Source organism: Takifugu flavidus, chromosome 3, assembly GCF_003711565.1.
Source record: "Takifugu flavidus isolate HTHZ2018 chromosome 3, ASM371156v2, whole genome shotgun sequence".
In the NCBI taxonomy this organism is placed as follows: domain Eukaryota; kingdom Metazoa; phylum Chordata; class Actinopteri; order Tetraodontiformes; family Tetraodontidae; genus Takifugu; species Takifugu flavidus.
In genome coordinates this window covers 15,295,197-15,308,297 of record NC_079522.1, presented here as the reverse complement: position 1 = coordinate 15,308,297, position 13,101 = coordinate 15,295,197, and the positions used below count along the sequence as shown (strand labels likewise).

The 13,101-nt window shown below is 41.6% G+C and overlaps 1 long non-coding RNA gene across 2 annotated transcripts; it reads right to left on the bottom strand.

Moving 5' to 3' along the window:
• Positions 1 to 7,838: 7,838 nt before the first annotated feature.
• Positions 7,839 to 13,101, bottom strand: LOC130522436 (uncharacterized). Of its 2 annotated transcripts, XR_008949624.1 has the most exons (3): positions 8,689 to 13,035; positions 8,518 to 8,597; positions 7,839 to 8,435 (listed from the first exon to the last, which is right to left on the bottom strand). It is a non-coding gene; the product is annotated as an uncharacterized LOC130522436 (long non-coding RNA). The 2 variants fall into 2 exon arrangements; XR_008949623.1 differs by having other exon boundaries at positions 8,518 to 13,101.

Below are 13,101 nucleotides of genomic sequence, written 5' to 3'. Positions count from 1 at the left end.
CACTAGTAAGTGCCCGAACTACTGTCCAGGAGGAAACAACAAGCCTCCGAGAGTACATCAAGAAGATGGTCCCCACTGACCCACTGCTGAGTGAATGCCTCAGGCAACAAAAGCCCACTAAGGAGGAGGAACCTGAGGGGCTATCATGGAAGGACAAGCTCCTGCATGGAATGTACCACCAACAAATTGAGGAAGTGGCTGATATCGAGAAAACATACCAGTGGCTGGCAAAGGCTGGACTGAAAGACAGCACAGAGGCACTAATCATGGCTGCACAAGAACAGGCCCTGAGCACCAGAGCAATAGAGGCCAGGGTCTACCATACCAGACAAGACCCCAGGTGCAGACTGTGTGAAGATGCTCCTGAGACAGTCCAGCACATCACAGCAGGGTGCAAGATGCTGGCAGGCAAGGATAAATGGAGCGGCATAACCAGGTAGCTGGCATAGTGTACAGGAACATCTGCATCTGGAGACACCCCCGAGAGTGCTGGAGAACAAGCAGGCCAAGATCCTGTGGGACTTCCAGATCCAGACTGACAATATGGTGGTGGCCAACCAGCCTGACATAGTGGTGGTTGATAAACACAGTGGTGGTGATAGATGTAGCAATCCCAAGTGATAGCAACATCAGGAAGAAGGAACATGAGAAGCTGCAGAAGTACCAAGGGCTGAAGGAGGAGATGGAGAGAATGTGGGGCATGAAGGCAACAGTGGTCCCAGTAGTGATTAGGATACTAGGGGCAGTAACACCCAGCCTGAGTAGCTGGCTCCAACAGATACCAGGAACCACATCAGAGATCTCTGTCCAGAAGAGCGCAGTCCTAGGAACAGCTAAGATCCTGCGCAGACTCCCAGGCCTTTGGTAGAGGACCCGTCTGAAGGAAGGAGGCACTGCCCAGGAGGGCGAGGAAGAGATATTTTAGATTTATATATATATATATAGGGCCCTGCAATGAACTGGTGACTCATCCAGGGGTGTACTCCTTCACCTACACGTGCGCCCTCCCCATGACCCCATAAGGCAGGGCTGGGGAACCTTTTTCTTATCGAGGGCCACACATACCTCGGGATGCAAAAAAAGATGAAAAAAAAACCCAGTCTATAACCACTGTGTTACTAAGTCTCATGATTGCTGCGTTTGAATTTGAATTATTTATTTAGCACACATGCATATAAAATCACAAAAAAAAAATAGAATAAAATGACAAACAAGTAAAATATGTTTACATGATCATACAAAACAATAAAAAAAGAGGTGCAGAGTTGAGGCAAGAGACCCGTAAGGGCCTGTTCGAGGCCTCTACTCACAAAAACCGTAATACAACAAGATAATCAAGAAAATAAATGAAAAGAAAGAAAGATAAAGACAATAATAATAAGAACTAGAAAGCACTCGGAGAGCGCAGACCTCCGCCAAGCGCAACAATTCCTGGCATATTGTGATTTCCACCATAAATATTAGTCCCACACATACTTTGACTACATATTTAGATTCAAAGTTATTCACAAAAATAAATTCACGCTTTGAAACAATTTTACTTTGTCCGGCGCGGGCACCTCAGCGGCGGCTACGAGGCACTCCTTCACGAACTCTCGTTCAGCGTGAGGTTTCAGCTTCGTGGCTATTAATTTACTCACTACAAAACTTGCACGCGTAATATTCTCTCTGACGGTACATGGTCATGTGAAAGCTGCTTGTTGAGCCTCCAAATTCCGACGAAGAGCATTAATTTTATCCAAACGCATCTGTCCTTTCAACTCGTCGAGTTTAGCGTGTTTCGAGCTGTAATGGCGCTCGAGATTTGCCTTTTTCATCACTGCCAGCGCCTTGCCACAAACTAGGCACACTGGCTTGCCTTTTACTTCAACAAAGAAAAAATAATTTGTCCATTTCTCTTGGAATACACGGCATTCTGCATCCACCTTCCTTTTCTTGACAGTCGCCATGATGCATCAATTTTTCGTCCATGTCAGTCAGTCCAGCCCACTACGTATATCACATGCTGTGTTCACTGACCCTGACCTTGACTCAGACATAACATAACCGTCTGTTTTATCTCAGAAAACGGGAAAATATTTCCTCTTGTTATGAAAGAAATTTCAGGATACGAAAGGCAAAAATACGCTACCGCTGCTACTCGCAGTTCGCGGAGTTTAGCGAACGGTCCCACTGTATAAGTGCACATATAAAATATAAAAATCTTATTGCGTTGTGGGCCGGTAGAATGGTCTCGTGGGCCGTATACGGCCCGGAGGCCAGGGGTTCCCCACCCCTGCCATAAGGGATTAATCGGTTAAGAAAACAAGAGAAAAAAGATGGATGTAAAACTGGAGCTGTCAGTCCGCCAACAGTAAAGCAAAAGTAAAAATCATAATATATTCCCTCGTGAAACATTCGTAGAGTCTGGCTCTCCACAGTTGCACTTAGGTGTCATGCAGAGAGGACATATGATAACTGGCCTCCCAATGGTAACAAAAAGGAATAAAATGAGCTCAGTGCCATTATATTCCTCTGCAAATGTGTCACTCGCTCCTTTTCAGAGTGAAAAACAAGCACCAGTGACCACTGAACACATGTATTAACAGCAGATCCAGATGTAGTTTACTGAACATCATAGGACCAGTAAGAAGTTGATTTACTGAACAGAAAACTATTTATTAATCTTCCGTAATAAACCCATTTTTCTTCTTTTTTCAGAGAAAACTGGGCAAAAACTAGAACCTAGTTTATGTGTTGATGAAAATCTTCTCACTTAAGCACTGCTAATATGGTAGCATTTATGGCACTGCACTGCAAATTTAGCAGCAAATAAAATCTAATTTTAATTTAATATTGAGATAATTTTAGTAAAAAAAAAAAAAAAAACTGGCAGAAAAACTTACATGAATACAAAGTTGGTTACGCTGGTGCAGAAAAATAATTTGCATATTGACAGATACTGAAAATACAACTTTGATCTAGCCAGAAAGGTCAATAACACTGATGTTAACATTGAGTTGATTATTAGATTTATTTTATATTCTCTTTTTCACCTATCTTTTTTTAGTGTATACAACACACAGTGAAAGATTAAAAACTGTGAAAATAAAATAAAACAAACAAAAAAAAGAATCTCCATTTAAGTCCTCTTCTATTTTTGGCTACATGTATTAATATTGGAAACTGTAAAGTCTGGACTGGTGATGGCAGCCATTGTTTGCTTTCAGTATTATTCAGTACTATTTTGAAAGTTCCGTAATCCTTGATACGATGCCTCAGAAACCACATGAACACAAAGTGATGTCAATTCCGCTTGACTTACCTGAATTATTATCTCTTCATAGTGCCTCTGAATTGATGTTTTGGGGTTTTGTGATGTCTCTTTTTTAACCTTGTGTGACAACCAGGAATTAAAACTGTGTCTTTAGTGTCCCTGCACGTCAGGAGCTGGTCTGTCATCCCCACCTGACAAGTAAGGACAGTGTAACCAGCAGCATGTCGACACGAGTCATGTAGGCATCGCCACAAAACCAAAGACAAGACAAGACAACAGTGAGTAGATGTTGCACATCTGACAGAAATGAAGAGTAAAAGGACTGCGCAGAGATGAGTGTGACGGAGCTCCAGACATCAGTCTCACTCTTTCAAACATTAACTGCTTGTAGCTATGTCACCTATTTCACACTGAAACGAGGAGTGTGTGCTGGGGAGATGTCAGCTGGGCATGTGTGGCTGCCAGAAGGCATGACTTGAAAGTGATACACATGGAGTAAAACAGCCACGGCTGGTCAGTGTATAAATCAGGCACTTTTTTCCTCCTTCTCTAGTAGGGAAAGAAAACAACATGCCGGTGATTGATAGACTTGTTTTGATTTGTGATTTTTAAAAAAAGAGTATTTCTGAGGCAAATTAATCACCAGGCAAGAATAAAATCCAAATGAAGTCATAGGTCAGTAGAATGCAACAGGAATGTTCAGTTGGCTGGTCATACATCCTGTTGTGATGACTGCCAAATGAATTGTTTTTCATTGACACTTATAAGACAGCTGAAACACAAAACAAATGCAAATCCTACAAATGATTTTGGATGCACACCAGAAGATGCATGATATTATTCCCGATCACCTTGTGATCCTGATTAAAGATTACTGCAGATATTAAAAAAGTAAAGAAACAAAAAATAAACAATCCACTGTAGCCCATTATGCAACATACGAGACTAATAAACTCATAGATTTCCCTCTTTTATATCATATCAGAAGCAGCTTGTGTCTCCAAGTTGCTTTCAACTATCAGAAAGTTATTTTCAGTTTCATGTCACCACAGTTTTCATGTCACCACAAGATTTGTTGTTTGACTCTGATTTAAGTATTCCTTTGTTTTATTGAAAAAACATATGTTGCCATGCTCTAATAAGGATTTAGCATGTCTTGGATAACGCAAAATCAATTCAAAACTAGTTTCTGAATTGACAGTATGCCTTATGCACGCCATATCTTTGCAAGCTTGAAGTTGGTTTGAACCAACAATAACTGAGTTTCCAAAATTGTAAAATGTTCACTTTCAACCACAAACATTTCAGCAATACGTTCAATGGATGAGAAGGTGCATTGTGGAAGGGTTTTCATAGGGGGAAAATGCACAAAATAAATTAACAATACCAAGAATGTTTCCGGGTCCTTTGTGGAAACCTGACATCCGACATCATTCATATTCCCAAATATCAATAAAACAGAAAATATGGTTCTTCCATGGTGTAACAAACAAATGTAATTTTATACTGATGAACAACACCGCAAGGACACAGCACGTGTTGTTTGGCAGCAGCTCAAATTTAGGATGACGGTAATTCCACGTGGTGTCACAGAAGAAGTGGTAGTTGGATGTCCTGAAATCAGAGGAATGGCAGAAAAGAAAGAGAGGGATGGGGGATTGCCCAAAAAATGTTCTGCCCACAACTGGTGCTTCAAGGCTCGCACCTTCATGGGATTGGGAACAAAAAGAACAGACATATGACTTGATACAGAGGGAATTATTCAGAGGATAATACAGGTGGAGCGGGGGAAAGGAAGCCAAGAGGCAGGAAGCAGGGCACAGGGTAGTACAGAGGAGGAGGAGGAAGACAGAAAGTGATGAAGTAAAAACAAGGAGAGTTCTAAATTATGCTGTCGGGTGGCAGAAATAACAGTGTGACAAGAGACAACACTACAGTAGTCTGGCTTGTGAAAGCCTTTGTTGGCAAGCCATTGTTGGTGGAAGGAGGGTCAGAACCATCATTTAATCTTCTGTTAAAACTGAGTTGTTTTCATTGTCATTCAGTAATTGCCATCACAGATGTTGTCACAGAACCAACTATTGATTCACTGCACAGATAGATACAAACATGGAAAAACCCAAGGTAAAATAAAATGGGCAAAATGAAGGCTCTGTAAGCAGATGTTCTGAATGAGTGACCTATCCTAGTGGTAAATACGTTGTGTAAAAAAGGGACTAAAGGAAGAACAACAAAAATTGAGCATATGACTAGAAATTATGCACTTTCTATCAGAGGCTATATTATGTTCTCTCAAACACAGTTTTGTACGATCATTTTGCATTTAACTGCCTTGCAGCAGATGGGTGAAGCTGTCCCTGACTCCCATTGTTCCTGATTGATATTTGGCAAAAAATTATTGACCAAAAAAAGATGTAACGTTGAAGATTTTCAAAACAAGCACTCAGCTTTTCTTTTCTTTCATAGGAAAGAAAGAAAGAAAGAAAGAAAGCAACTTCAGAACAGCAACGAAAAGCTGATGATCACTAACTATCCTTCCAGAAATGGATCAGCTCTTGTCGTCGAAATCATCCTCAGAAGTGTACTCAGACAGGCGCATGACCGAAGTTCACCACAACTTGAGACCAGACGTCAAAGTTCCTTTTCTACCTTGGCCAAGGGGAGTCCCGCTCCGTTACAGACATGTCTGCCTTTGCGCTGTCCCGGGGACTCTTCCTCACCCCCAGCATTGTCTCCTTTTATTACAATACATGCAAGGTTACATAGCAGGAAGCGTATCTTAGTTACATAGTCTGCATTAGTTACATTTTCTCACACAGGCGGGGGCAAGTTTATGCTTGCTGAGTCATGTTGCTCATGTGTTGACTACACATTTTTACCAGGGTACCATATCACACATGTCCACGGCCATGTGGGTCCCAAGGCTTCTTTGACTACCTTGAAGCGGTTCTCAGCATACTCGGAGGCGCCCAGGCGAGACTAGCCTAACCTAAGCAGATATTACACATTATTTTGTCCTTACTAAACATGCTCACACATAGCCACATTTAATCCTTCTCGCATTACCTACGAAATTACCATACTCTTTTTTTATTATAATATTACACAAATATAGAATGGACTCAAATAGGCCTAAAGGGATGCTCTGATAAATTTAAATAAAGAGCACACAAAAAAACATTACAAATGATAAGGAGTAATCCTGACAGTCTGAGTCAGGCTGTTTGGGAGAAAATATGAACAAAAAAAACCCTGCTCTTTGCTGAAAGTGGTGTCTTTTGACATTAAACCAAGTGGATCCTGTGGCAGAATAATAGAGCAATACTATTTCAAACCTGATAGAGGCTGATTCTTCCTCCAAACCACAATCATGCACATTAGGGTGAATGGACACTGTAAATTGCCCCTAGATGGATTAGTGAATTAAGTGTATGCCCGCCCATCCAATGGATTGGTATCTTGTCTTGTGTCATTTTCCACCTCAGTGATACTGATTAGGAGTAAGTGGTGTTTCAAAGAAAATGTATGATTATGTGATGACTACCGATCAGTACAGATCTATGCTCACATGTATATTTAAATAGATGCAAAAATGAATGGACAGCACTTTTGTGTCACTGAAGCTCGCCATGCTGCTCAGGAATTTGTTCATTTTTTAAAATTTTAATAAAAATTCTATTTCATATCATTGGGTGTTCTGCATTCTTTGAATAAGGTCTTTATAAAGTCAAGTTGTCAAGTTATGTGTTTGCCAGAAACCTGTTAGCATTTTATGATCATAGCCTTCATGCGTGTCCTTACACCCAAGCAGTTCAGGGAAGATGTTATAAAAGGAATTGTGCTATTAAAGAAAAAAATGTAAATTTATTTAAGACCGATGTATGCAGATGATGTTTGTGACATTTTCCAAGATGTATTTCAAATTAGTGAACCATTTTCATTCTTTGTCAAAAACCACCAAGACCAAATGCAATGAAAAGATCTCAATCTTTGTCTCTCACCTTAATTAAGCCATCCATCACTGGCTGTCTGATGCGCAGGAACAGTCTAGGCTAAAGACTTGAATAGCCAGTGGGAGCAAACCACCACGCTCTGTGATATGAACATTAAAAGCAAAGACAACCTTCAGAGACAAAGGAATGTCTTGGCATACCAGATGTTTTCTTGAATACTATTGGGTGCTTCTCTCTGATGGACTGTTTACTAACCTTGTAATAAACAGCAAGGGAAATGCTGTTTACCAGCACTGCGTACCTACTTATGCATGCATAGGGGCCCACGCTGGGACGTCTAATAATCCCAAATGTGGACCCATATTTGTCAAAATACATCAGCATCATCTCTGACTCTTCAGATTGATTTCATTGTGTAGTCCCAGGATTCCTGTCACTGATTGGATCAAAGAAATCCCAGACAGGTTTCTTGGAATTTAGGTCACAAATGTGTCAACTATGTGGCGAGTGAGAGGTGTAATGGTTGACGACAACGCCACCTGGGGAATTTCACCCCAGGAATTAACCAGTGAACAATCACTCAGTTAGGCACACGCAGATAAGTTTCTACTACAGAGGCAGAGACGGGATTGAGGGTTATGTGCTACAATTTTATTAAATCCAATACTCAACAAAATCTTGGCTGTACGAAAGTTAAATTAACAAAGGGGGTGGACAGGGCTGGGGCCCCACCAGCAGGTAAAACTCAGTAAGGAGAGAAACTAAAAACACCCGTGCTACTGCAAAAAAAAAACAAAAAAAAAACACAAGAGGGGTGTGATGAAAACGCCCTCCACCAGGGGTTGGGTCCCCGCCGTGGCCCGCAGCACCTGTCCACAAAGGAAAGGAACAATTTCCAGTGGTAAACAGTTAGACGCGACGAGCACACACGCACCTCACACAGACAGGCAAATAAATTGTGACCAGATCGTCTAAAAGACAAACAAGAAACGAAAAGAAACAAAACCTAAAAAAAGTAGATATAAAGTTGATAATGCAATTTACAAGAGAGCGAGAGAGAGAGAGAGCGCGCGAACAGGAGAGAGTCCCGAACTAAAGGACTGAGCCAAAACAGCAGTGGGTCCAGTAAGCGAGGTAATCTGTGCCGACTGTATTTGGTGGCGCCACCACTCCATGAGGGGTTCCCGCTGGGGCAACGCGACCCACTGACACCAGCCGGCAGCCAACTGCAGCGAGAACAGCCCCATTACCATTTATCTATCAACTGCGTGAGTGGGGGAGTCAGTGACGCGCATTGCTGCGCCTTACCTGCCCAGTGCAAACTAGCGCGCGCGCCCTTACGGCAAAGCGCTCTAGACGGAAGGATAGCGGGAGGAAGCAAAAACCTTCTGCAACAAGTAGCAAGCACACGATCTAGCACTGTTGCACTTTAAGTCGTGCCCACCAGAGGAAATATGCGTTAGCATGCCGTGCTTTTACCTTGGCGCTGCCAGACAGCATGCTCGTTCTGTGAAACAGGTTCAGTTGGTCAACAGCCCAGATAAGCTGCAACTACGCCGCACCTTCGTCGAAGGGGGAAAACAACTAAAGCCAGCTGGAGGCAGTGCCTTATATAAACATTTTCTTCCCGCCCACCAATTAAGGCATTACCTCCATATGGCACCTGTGCGGAGGGCAGGCCACGCCCTGCCACATTTACATTTCCACATTAAGGTCCTGTTCCAGGTGAATGTATGAGTGTCGAACTAGCCTAGCAGGAAAGCCGGGCATGTTTACATGTCATATCTCTCTGGGAAAAGCTGCTTCACACACAATGTGGGGCAGTTCAAATACCTCAGTAATTTGTTTGTGAATGAGGGAAAGATTGATAGTCTGTTTGGTGTGGCATCCTCATCAATGCCCACTTTACTGTAGTGGAGAACTAAACTGGAAGACAAAGCTCACTATTTACCTTACACTCTACATTTTAATCCACTTCTGTGTTCACAAGGTCCTGGGTGAGCAGCTCAGGCATCGAGAATAAAGCATCTTGTCAGGATGCCACCTGGATGTGTACCCTAAAAGGTGCCTCAGACTTGTCAAACCTGACGGACAGCCTGAAATACACCCAGATGAGAAAAAAAAAATTGCCCGAACTTCCCTCCACGATCTAAGATGCAATCACCACAAGAGGAGATACAGTATTATCTGTTACTCTCTTAAAAGTGTCACGTACTTCTTTAACTTATGTCTATCCTATTTTATATTTTCCTATAATGTATGGTAAATTTGCAAATATCTTAAAAGTCAGAATTTAAAATCTTTTAAAACATTGTTTTAGAAGATAAAATGATGTGTCACTGTCGTGTTGCTTCTCTTTCCCCATTAATGGTAAGATGGAGAGGGCCTCCACCTTAAAACTCATGGGAACTTGCAGCTCTTAGGATCTCTTGTGGTCAGTAAACACAGGATCCTGTAATTGAACAAACCCTCACCTTCCCATGGGTCCACAGGTGGAACAAGATGGAGACAAGGCTCCTGTACCATCACTGTTTGGTATGGGGATTGGACAGGAGCTGGCTGGAAGAGACTGCAACTGGTGATAAGGTCGTCTGAGATGATAATCAGCTGTTCTATGGACCAACTGGATATAATTGGAAGCTCCAGAGCACAGTTCAATCTGCTGACCTTCCAAAAACACAAACAGGTGTATTTGAAGAAAAAATGATTTATAAATATTTACTTCTCATGAGAAAGCAATAAATGACAGCTATTACCATTATGTTCTGTTAATGTTGATAGCTAGCTCCACTCGAGTCTATACTGAAAAATTCAAAAATTTGAAACTCTGAATCTGCCAGTCATAAATTTGTTTTAATCATTCCTTTTTTTGCCCCCCAAAATCAGATAAGCTATTTTATGCCTGGGGAGATAGGGGGCTCGTTTCTTGTATGTTGGTGGACATTTTGTGTCCTTCAATGAGCTGAGGCTAAAATTTGGATTGCCCACACCATTTCCACAATCTGCATATTCGTAATTTTATACACTCCTGATTTTAAAACATGTTCTTTGCCACTTTGCAGAAACCTCCTCGATTTATATCTACTTTTCTTTGATGATTGTAATGTGAATACTACATGAAAATCATGGGATAATTGGACAAGGGAGTTGTCCATATACCTACCTGGAACTACCTGAAACAGATGTCTAGCCACTATTCATTATGTGGCTAACAGCAGACATCAGCCAGTCCAGTTTCAGCTGTCCAACAATGCAAGAATCTAATGCTGGGGATGGCGGTTCCTAAAAGGCTCATACGACTGACTGGATACCAACCTCTTATGCCTCCTATCAGAAATGGCTGGCTGAAATGACTTCTGACATACACATGGAAAATCTCAGGCATATAAAAAATGCCATTAATGGGAGGATTTATGTTGACAGGAGGGTCAATTCCCACCCACTTGGATGAAATCAGAGCAAAGTCTGATCAGGTCACTCACTCAGTGAATTCTACGGACCTATGGAGTGCCCTGATAAACACCCTGTATTGATGCATCTGGCAGCTTTATTTGACTCATTGTTACACACACCCAACACTTTACACATTTTTGTCTTTTTATTTTCATTTGTGAGCCTAGTTGTAATCAATGTTTTGATTTTTTAGAATTAATAGATCTTAATGGTCTTTTTTGTCATCAATAGAGACAAAGACGGATTTTTCTTTCCTGTTTCTTGATTTCTCTGCAGATTTATTCTTCACAGAGTGCACCGCTATATGGGAATCAAGGCATGTCTGCAGCCATGATCGCATTAACCTAGTCCAAGCTGCAGTTCACTGGCCACAAGAGTGAGATTATTGCACCTACCCCCCCTCACTTTTAGAGCGAGGCACTTATGGGATCATGTGAAGCTGCAAACCCATGTACGCAGTGATCCATGGACAAATATCTGAAAGAGAGAGGCACGAGATGTAGGGGGCAAAGGTCAGTCATTATCAATTTGTTATCCTGCTAGAAAAATGCACAGAGCTGCAGCTCTTGCTCCGTCATCCATAGAGCCTACAAGACATTCCTGTTAATACAGTGTTTGTCTGCACACGAGTGCAAAATCCTGTTTTGAAAGTCCTCCTTGTTGTTAAAACTCCTATAATGTTTGTGTTCTTTTTTTTGTGTGTGTGTTGGGGGGGGGGGGGGGGGATTACGACATTTGCTTGGGTTGTCTTTTGTTTTCAGCCCTATTTGTTTGTGTGTGTTTACTCCACAGACTTTTTCCTCCTGTGCCCCGCCCCTCACCCCCCCCTCAAACAATTAAATTATCTGTTACCTGTGTCTCACTTCCTCTCATCAACTCAGTCCAAGCTTTTCTTTGCTTTCCTCTTGTTCCCCTCGAGATAAGATTTCAGGTTTTGTTTCACTTGTTCGTTTTGTCATTTTTCTGTTGTTTTTTTTTTTTTTTTTGCACCATCTTGAATCCAAAATGAAAGAAAACCAATTTCCCCTCCTGTTTGCTGGTTTCCACTGGACATTTTGCCCCCTGCTGCTTCTGAAGAGGTTCAAAAGGTAGGTGTAACAAATTACCACCCCTAATAATCCTGATGTGTAGGTTGTTCATTCAGCCTTTTTTTTGCTTTCCAACTCTTGATTTGATTTTAGTGGATTTTTACAGTTCACCTATTCAGGGAAACAGCGCATTCATGCTACCGCTTGTTTTAATCAGTAGGCAGAACAGGAAGGTCACTGTCAAGTGTTTCCCTTTCAGTAAATTGCCTCAGCGCCTTGAATTTAGACCTGTGGAAGTCAAGGATTTGCATTAAATTATTCAACCAACAGATATGGGATTGTCTCCAATAATAGAAGCTGTTCAACTGATGCTTCTAAGAAGATATATAATCTGGCACTGGCTATCTTTGCTGGATACATCATACAGGGAATGTCAGGGTAAGAATGGGTGAACCCATCCATTGTCTCCTGGGGCTAAGATATTCTGGAAAGTTATATTCAGAGTTGGATTGAAAGGAGAGTGTGGAAGGATAATTAACACTTCTGCTGCTGGGCAGGTTTGCTAAAAGCTTGCGTGCAGTGTGAAGTCTAATTTTGACATACTCTTGATGATGATTGGCTTGACCACAGGATCTGCATGATTCCCCCACCATAATCATGCCTGACTAGCTGTAAATGGGGAAAGTCAGAAATGGACTTTTTCGCTTGTAGGCATTTGCCAAAACAGGCTGCAGAGAAGAAATGGTCTCTTATATAAAGGAGGTCATTCAAGGTCCCCAGATATACCTGCAGAGGTAACTTTAGCAGGCGAACGTTGGCTCCCCTTGTGATTCCTTTGACATTCCTGTCACTTCAGATTAAAATCTGCCTGAAATCACCTGAACTCTTGGATTCTCCCAGAATGGAGGAGGAAGCAATGAATGTCACTTTGAGGGACACTCAGTGTGATTAAATTTGACTTAATCACATTTCTGTATGGCAGGGTTATGATTAAAGTTCATTCAGCCCTAACTGACCTGCAGCAGCCTTTTTGAAACCAAAAAAACAGGAGACATAGGTGTGCCTAGAAGACAGTTTGTGGCTTTGTGGTTTGTTGTTTTTCTTCTGATGGCATTTAATTATGTCCTATTGACGCATTTGTCATTTTTCTGAAAGTCTGGCAGATGAATGATGGAGCAATTCTATTTAAGTGTGTTTACTGGGGTTGCAAAGGCAAAGATTTGTAAAGTGTCCTCACAGCTCTTAAAGGCAGCTGCATTAAATTTGGTGTTGACATCAGAAAGAAATGATTTTCCATGTAATTATTCCTCAGGTTTCTTAATATAGAAAATAAACCTTTTTTTTTATAGAAATAGAATGCAAATATTTCCCTCTCTGTTGTATTTACTTCTAGAACATGACAGAGAAGTGA